This window comes from Curcuma longa, chromosome 1 (assembly GCF_044706935.1).
Source record: "Curcuma longa cultivar G26 ecotype Majalengka, Jawa Barat chromosome 1, ITB_CL_G26_1.1, whole genome shotgun sequence".
Classification (NCBI taxonomy): domain Eukaryota; kingdom Viridiplantae; phylum Streptophyta; class Magnoliopsida; order Zingiberales; family Zingiberaceae; genus Curcuma; species Curcuma longa.
The window spans coordinates 3653031-3660634 of record NC_133861.1 but is presented as its reverse complement, the minus strand read 5'-3'; the positions used below and the strand labels follow the sequence as shown (position 1 = coordinate 3660634).

General features: G+C 36.2%; 1 pseudogene; it reads left to right on the top strand.

Moving 5' to 3' along the window:
• The window catches only part of LOC141822671 (uncharacterized), a 54759-nt pseudogene that overhangs the window by 13780 nt on the left and 33375 nt on the right, over nucleotides 1-7604 (top strand).

The window sequence follows — 7604 nt, the reverse complement described above, 5'->3', positions numbered from 1 at the left end:
CTGATAATTAGCATTTTCTGCGGATAAATTAGGATTAGATTGGACCGGTTTGATTGCATTTCATATCATAAAAATTATGGATATTAATTTTATGGCATTTGATTTGATAGGAAATTAGAATGAAGCTAATTGTAATTAATTGAAATCGGGCAAAAGAATGATTCAGAAACCCATAATCAAAGGAAACTCAATCCTGGTTCGAGTTCGGATTCAAATCAAGTCAATTTAGCTCAATCAGCCAAATCTCATTTTATTCTGCCTATTCCTATTCAATTAGCCTAGTCCAAGAAAATGGATTCATCCCAATTCAGATTTAAGCCCAAATCAGATCAGACCCGTGTTAAATCACATTCAATTCAGCCAAATTACAGTTGGCTCAGTCGGTTCCGACGGAATAAAAAGAATTAGGGTTCGCGTGAAAGAAGAAGGTCTCACTCACGATTTTGAGAAGCTACAGTGCTTCCCAAAATCTTCGTCTCCTCATCGCCGCTGTCGCGCGCTCCGCCGTCCCCTTCCTCCTTCCGATCAACACAAAGCAACGATGCAGCTACCTCCGATTGTTGAGTGTCGATGCCGTAGAGGTGTTCTGCCGTGAGCTCCGGCAGTGCTCCTTCTCCCTTCCTCTGTCGTTGGGTACGCCGTTGTGAGTGATTTCTCCAACTATGGCAGCCGGCGATAGCTCGATTCTTCACCTCCTCAGAAGAGCCAGAGTTTGCTGGTCCTGTCTGTGATTTCAGCAAGGTTCCACCGAACTCTTTTGTGGTTCAGCAGAGGTTCGTCGGTCATCTTTGCAACCAACGTCACCTGAAATGGAGCAAGGTAAGGGTTAAATTTCAGTTCCTTTTCCTGATGGTCCTGTTTGTGATTTCAACAGGATATCAGACCAGCGTCTAAGGATCCGAGCTTTCGCCTCTCCGTTCTCACCGTTGTGGGTGATTTGCTCCAGCGCGCATCGCCGTCCCGTTGGTGATATCAACTGGAGTTGTTGAGGTTTCTGTTCTGTGCTGATTGGAACCAATCGTCCATCCGCATCCACACTGTCATCTCTTCTCCCCTGTCCTCTGTTCTGAACCGAAAGGGAAGGAAATCTAACCCTAACCCTAGCATGTTTTCATTTGTTTTTGTATTTCATTGTTAGCTGTTACAATCAAAACGCCCATCATTGTTTGTTCCTGTTGTTGTTTCGATTGAAATTAAAGAGGGTGTGATATCAATTGCTTAATCAGTTTAGATTGAATATCAATTGTTGAATTGAAGTTGTTCTTGCGTGTACCGATTGTTTGCCTCAGAATAACAATTGTAGATTTTGTGTTGTTGCTAAATGGCTCCATGTTGAGATGTTAAGATTTTGTGCTGTTAATTCTGTTTTGTTGAGGTGTTAAGATGTGTTTCAAATGGATTTTTTGATTGATGTTGATGAGGTTTCATTTTGAGGAGTGAAGTTTGAGTGTCAATTAAATGTTTCAAATACTTGTTTAGGGTTCTGTTAGCATGAAGGTTGGAATGTTCTGTTAATGGTTGTTTTGTTAGTGGGTGTTGAGTTGTTAGCCATTTAAGTATGAACTTGAACATGATGTAACCGATTGTGATATGTGTTGGATTACGGTGAAGTTGGTCAATTTTCTAGAACACATTGAGTTGTATTGTATGTTGTGTGATGCCCCAATTATTGTGATTAATGTACATGTTTGTATAGTTATGTAGGTTGAGTGGTGTATGTTGTAATGTATAGTATTTGTATGATTCATGTTTAGTATGTTGTATATTGAATTTGTTGTATGAAGATGTATGTTGTATGTTGAGTTTGTATGAATAAAATTCACGTAATAATTTAATCACTATTGTAAATGAAATAAGTTGTTGAATAATTGTATGTTTGATGATTGATTGTTGTGATGGCCATGAATTGAATAATGAGCATGTTCTAACGTTTATAATGTTGTTGTATTTTATGTGAAATAGGATTTGATTTAAAATAAATAGAGAAGTGAATAAAGTCAATAAATAAAACTCCGCATCAAATGTCTAGGATAAACTTCCTGTCATTGAGTCCATGAGAGACGGCTCGGATCTCTCTATACTAATTAAGGAGATAGTTAGGGGTTTGGTAAATAATTTAATAATTAATTTTGATCGATGTGAGTGACAACAAATAAGGGAATAAATTATATAAATAAAAATATCCCAAACACACCACCATCAATCACACACTCAGACCATTTAGAATTTGGATACAGTAGTTGATCAGATAGTCGACTAGAGCTCTTAAAATTGAGAAAATTTATTTTTCTTGATTTTTTATATGTGTTCTTAGTGTGTTAGTTATATGCTTATTTTGGATTGAAATGAACTAATTTTTTTACTAGTTAGTTAATTTTGTGTTGATTGTATTAATTTTAATTTCAGATGGCACGGACAATATGCACTATGACTCGTCGTAATGTGTTGTGAAATAAACTGAGGGAGGATATTGAGGAGATAATATATGATCTTGTTTATGGTGTCAGAGGACATATGGGAAGGCTTAATAATTTATTCTAGAGACTCGCGCAATAAGATTTTTCTATCCTAGATAATTATCGGATTTGGACTCAGTTCAATCACGATCGAAATGCCTCAATAAAGTAGCACACCATATATGGGGGCGCTGTCACATCACGTATGTGGAGATGAAAAAAGAATTACTTCATCATCTAGGCTATGTAGATAGTTATATATGGAGCACCTCTCTGAGAGGATCCTGAAGAAATTGAGATGGATCCAGAAGAGAATCTAAATGTGGATTCCAAGAATCAAGAAGTCATTCTGTCTAAGAATACCCTAGTTGAGTCAAAAAAGATAGGGATTATGTTGATTGCTACTACACCAGTGTCTGTTCTAATGGGAACAGTAGTGACGTATCTAATTTCTTAGAATTGTTTATGTTATGAGTCAGCAGAGTATGTTATGTGTTAACAAACTTATAAAAGAGTATTATGTGTTAACAATATTAAATTTAATAATGAGTTCATTTAGTTCATTTAATGATGTGTTCATTTTATTTCATTTAATAATGTGTTCATTTCATGATTAGTTCATTTAATGATTAGTTTATTTGATGGGATGTATGTAATATAATTGATCAATGTTAATTAGATTGGACAATACAAATGATGAGTGGAAATATAGTTATCACTTGATTTTGTATACCAACTCAAATTTATATTGAGTCAATAAAAAAAAATTACATACATATGATTTATACTGAATAACTAATAATATGTTTATTTATAATAGATCATGGCTACTAAAAATATCATAGATGAACTCAATAAAGGAGAAAAATTAAATGGGGATAATCATAAGATATGGCATCTCAAGATACGATATATTCTTTGTTGGTGCAGGGAGCACCGGATGATCGAACCTTGATTTTGATAATGGCATGAGGTTCAAGTTAAGTGTGTTATTGGACTGATATGTTGATCTAGTGTGAAGGGAGCACAGGTAAAGTCCTAGTTGTGGTTAGCCAAGGCAAAAGTCCTAGTTGTAGGTTAGGCAAGGGCAAGCCCTGATTTGGAGGATCAGGCAGAAGACTTAGCTGGTCAAGTGCACCAAGTGCAAGCCCATGCAGTGTTGGAGGATCGAGAAGCATAACCAAAGTCTAAACAGGTACGGTCAGGAAGACCAAAGGTTTGGTGAAGTTTGGGCGGTCAGGAGGACCGAGTCACAATAGTAAATTTCTAAGGGTCAAGGATCACAGCTGAGTAGAAAGTCCAATAAGTCTGGAGGACTTTATTGGCAACTCAGGTAAACTCTCCCGAAAGGAGTGGGTAAGGACGCGTTCCCGAAGTCGAACTATAGGCATCGGTCTAAATCAAAGTTTCACTGGAAACCTAAAGTTAATACCAAGAAACAATTCATAAGAACTGATTCTTCAATCTGTTTATCTATATTTTTGGAGCTAACTTGTAATGCAGATTAGAGAGGTGAAGTCATTGACTTTGGGCAACCTAAGCTGAGGTTCGAGTCGATCGAAATGTTGATTCCAGGTGACTCAAGATCAGATAAGCGTACCAGAAGTTGAAGTCTATCAAAACCCTCCACGTCAGCTTGGAGTTGACCTAAATGGTGATTCCAGTTGACCAGAAGGTCGAGTCAGCTGCGAGGATAGTGGATCGGTGGTCTATGTGGAATCGATTGGAATGGAGTACTTCTAGTCGATCGAAACATCTAATAAAAAGACTTCGAGAAGAGGCTTCTCAACAACAATTACACAGTAATTCGTCATCAAGTTACGTCAAGCCGACGACATCCTGAGCGAGCAGCGACATCAATTCAGTCATCGTAACACTGAAATCACGCCAGAAAGAAGATCTTCAACCTCCGATGTTGGTAATGATTCAGTTCTGTTTTAGTTGTTAATACAATAAAGTTGTGAATTTATCGTTGACTTTTGTAATCGTTACAACTTGTTTTCATATGGAAACAAGTTTCTTAGTGAATTGTCCGAATGTAAATGATCACAGATCGTGGGCCTTGGAGTAGCTGTCTTCGGCTATGAACCAAGTAAAAATAAATGTGTCACTTGTTTTTGTTTGAGTTACTTTATTTCCGCTACAATCTGATTTACGAGTTATCATGATCGAGATTTTGAAATCGGGGAAAAATCGGTATAAGTGCTATTCACCCCCCCCCCTAACACTTATCCAATCCTACATTTTTGAGGAACAAGAAGTTCTAGAGGTTGTCAATCATGTTATGGAAAAACCTGTTGATAGTCCGACAGCACAGTATAGACATGATATTGATGTCTATAAGGCATGGAAGAAAAAAGACTTAACTGCTAATGGTATATTGATAAGTTTAATGGTAGATGACCTGGTTTTTTAGTATGAGTCATTACCCTCTGCTCATGCTATCTGGTTTCCCTTAGAGAAAAATATAGTGGAGTAAGCCTTAGTAAGCTTCGACAATTGATAATTAAGTTTGACAATTACAAAAAATACTCAAATATTTCTATGCATCAACATCTAAGGGAAATGACCAATATGATTCAGGAGCAAAAAATTGTTGGTCATGAGTTGACTAATGAACAATAGGTTTAGATAGTAATCCATTCCCTTTCTTGATTCTTGGGAGATGATGAAACAAAATCTAACACATAGTGAAAGTATCAAGACTTTTGCTGATGTCTCATGCCATGTTGAACTAGAGGCGGAGAGAATTGAATCTACAAGGATTTTTGGACAAGATTTTGTAGCTGAAGGTTGTTATATTTGAGGGGTGTCCTAAGGCAATCGCCTTACGGTTATACTATTTATTGGATAAATAGCAATTCACTATTTGAGTGCATATTCGCTATGTGTTTAATTGGATCTTAAACTCATTTACTGAATATCCACAATATAATTCATAGCATGAGAGAATTTGTGATTGGATTACAACTAGTGAGCATCTCTACATGTGCAATTATGGATGCATTGAAATTATCCCCAGTCGAGAAATCGATGAGTACGGACGTCATCGATTTTGTTGAGACTAGCACATTTTAAACCCCTTGGTTTGCCAAGCAATCGTTATCACTAGCTGGAAACATTGGATGTTGAGAGTTAAACGTGGATGTTAGTTAAAGGTAACTAGTTCATTGGAGTGACCTGCCTTGAGATTTCATATGGTTTTATACATATGTCAATGAAAATCTTAGTGCAGCTTAAGTGCGAGTTTCCTTTAACTTGTGGTATTCAAGTCACCTTGGTAATGGAGGCTTATACTTTCACATCTTAAGCAAACATCTCCGAGGAGGTGTAGGATCCAGAATGATTGGGGATAAGTTAAAGTGTTCGAAGGTGTTTGAATAACTCATAGAGGATTCATCGCTCCTTGAAAAGATGTATACCCTACGACCGCTTGTTAGGATTGTTACTAAAAGTCTTTGACCAAATCATCACATGTCAAGAGTATGGTACTCTTGGACACATGTACAAGTAACTTGAATCCACAAGATAAGAAAGAAAGCTTGGATTAGGTATGACATAGTCAGCCTAGTGGAGACTGACACACATAGACTATGTCCTGAACCAAGCAGGTACAAGACAGTGAAAGGAATAAGACATGTTTCATTAAAGCTACTGAAGGGTTTAGAAATATTCTGGAATCAATCGTTGATTTTTTGGTCAATTGAGGATCATGATATACTACTAGATGTCACTCATGATCGTTCTGTAATTAATGGTTAATTACGGATGACCAATATAATCAGGAACCTATTGGGTCACACGCACTACAAGTTCTCCAAAGGACTTAAACGAGTTTAAGAATTGGATTCTCAAAATGAGAGAAATAAAATCTAGTTGGACTAGATAAAGAAAAAATGATGGGCTTCATCTTATGAAGATGAAATAAACAAAATTGGTTTGATTTAAATGGGAGATCGTTTGGTTATTGAACCAAACGATTCAGTTTTGAACCAAAATTGAATCAACTTGGTTTAGTTTAGGATGGAAGAGATTTTGGCAGTTTGGAAGTGATGATGGGCTTCGTCTTGCGAAGATGAAATGAATAAAACTAGTTTGGGTCAAACTTGTCAAAACTATTTTTGCATCCATCTAATGTAATTCCAAATCAAAATTTACTATAATAACTAAAATGACACGTATTGATACAAACTTCACAGCGGGAAATAATGTCTATTCAAAATTAATACTCTCTTGTTAGGTATATCCTTTTACAACTAGACAGGCTTTGTATTTATTAATCGATTCATCTGCTTTTCTCTTAATTTTGAGAACCCACTTATTTCCAATAGCCCTTTGGTCTGGAGGAAGAACGACTAATTCCCAAACTTGATTCTTTTTCATTGACTTCATTTTTTCATCCATTGAAATTTTTTATTTTTCTCTAATTGGGCATCTTAATGCTTCCACAACAGTTTGAGGTTCTTCATCGTCAATTGAGAGAATCATTAATACCTCATTCTCAATATCAAATCTTTTCTAATGAATAATCTTATGACTACTTCTTCGTAGGTTGAACTGTTGAGAAATCATCTCATTAATTGATAAATCACTCCCACTATGTTGACTAGCTTTAGGCATCTCTTGTGATGCCTCTATTGTTAATAAAGTATCATCCTCCTCAAATAATGGAATAGTTTTATCAAGGACGCCTCTTGTTGCGAACTCAATTTTGAGAAAAGTAGCATCTCTCGATTCTAATTTGGAGATGGTTCCATCTTGTTGCACATCAATGAAAACATAACCTTTGGAAGTCTCAAAATACCTTATAAAAATACACTTTATATACCTAGGTCCTAGTTTTCCATATTTTTTAGTACAGTCATGAACATAGGCAGCTGACCCCTAATGTCTCAGATTACTCAAATCTGATTTTTTATCTGTCCAACCTTCATAAGGGGTAGAGGAAACTGATTTAAAAGACACTCGGTTAAGTATACAGGTTGCTGCTAATAATGCATCTCTCTAATAGAAAATTAGCAAATTAGCTTGAACCATCATAAATCTAATCATATTTAGAAGAGTTCGATTTCTTCTTTAGGCAATTACCCCATTTTACTGTGGAGTTCCTAGGATTATTGCATATTGTCTTGAACTAATCAGACAAAT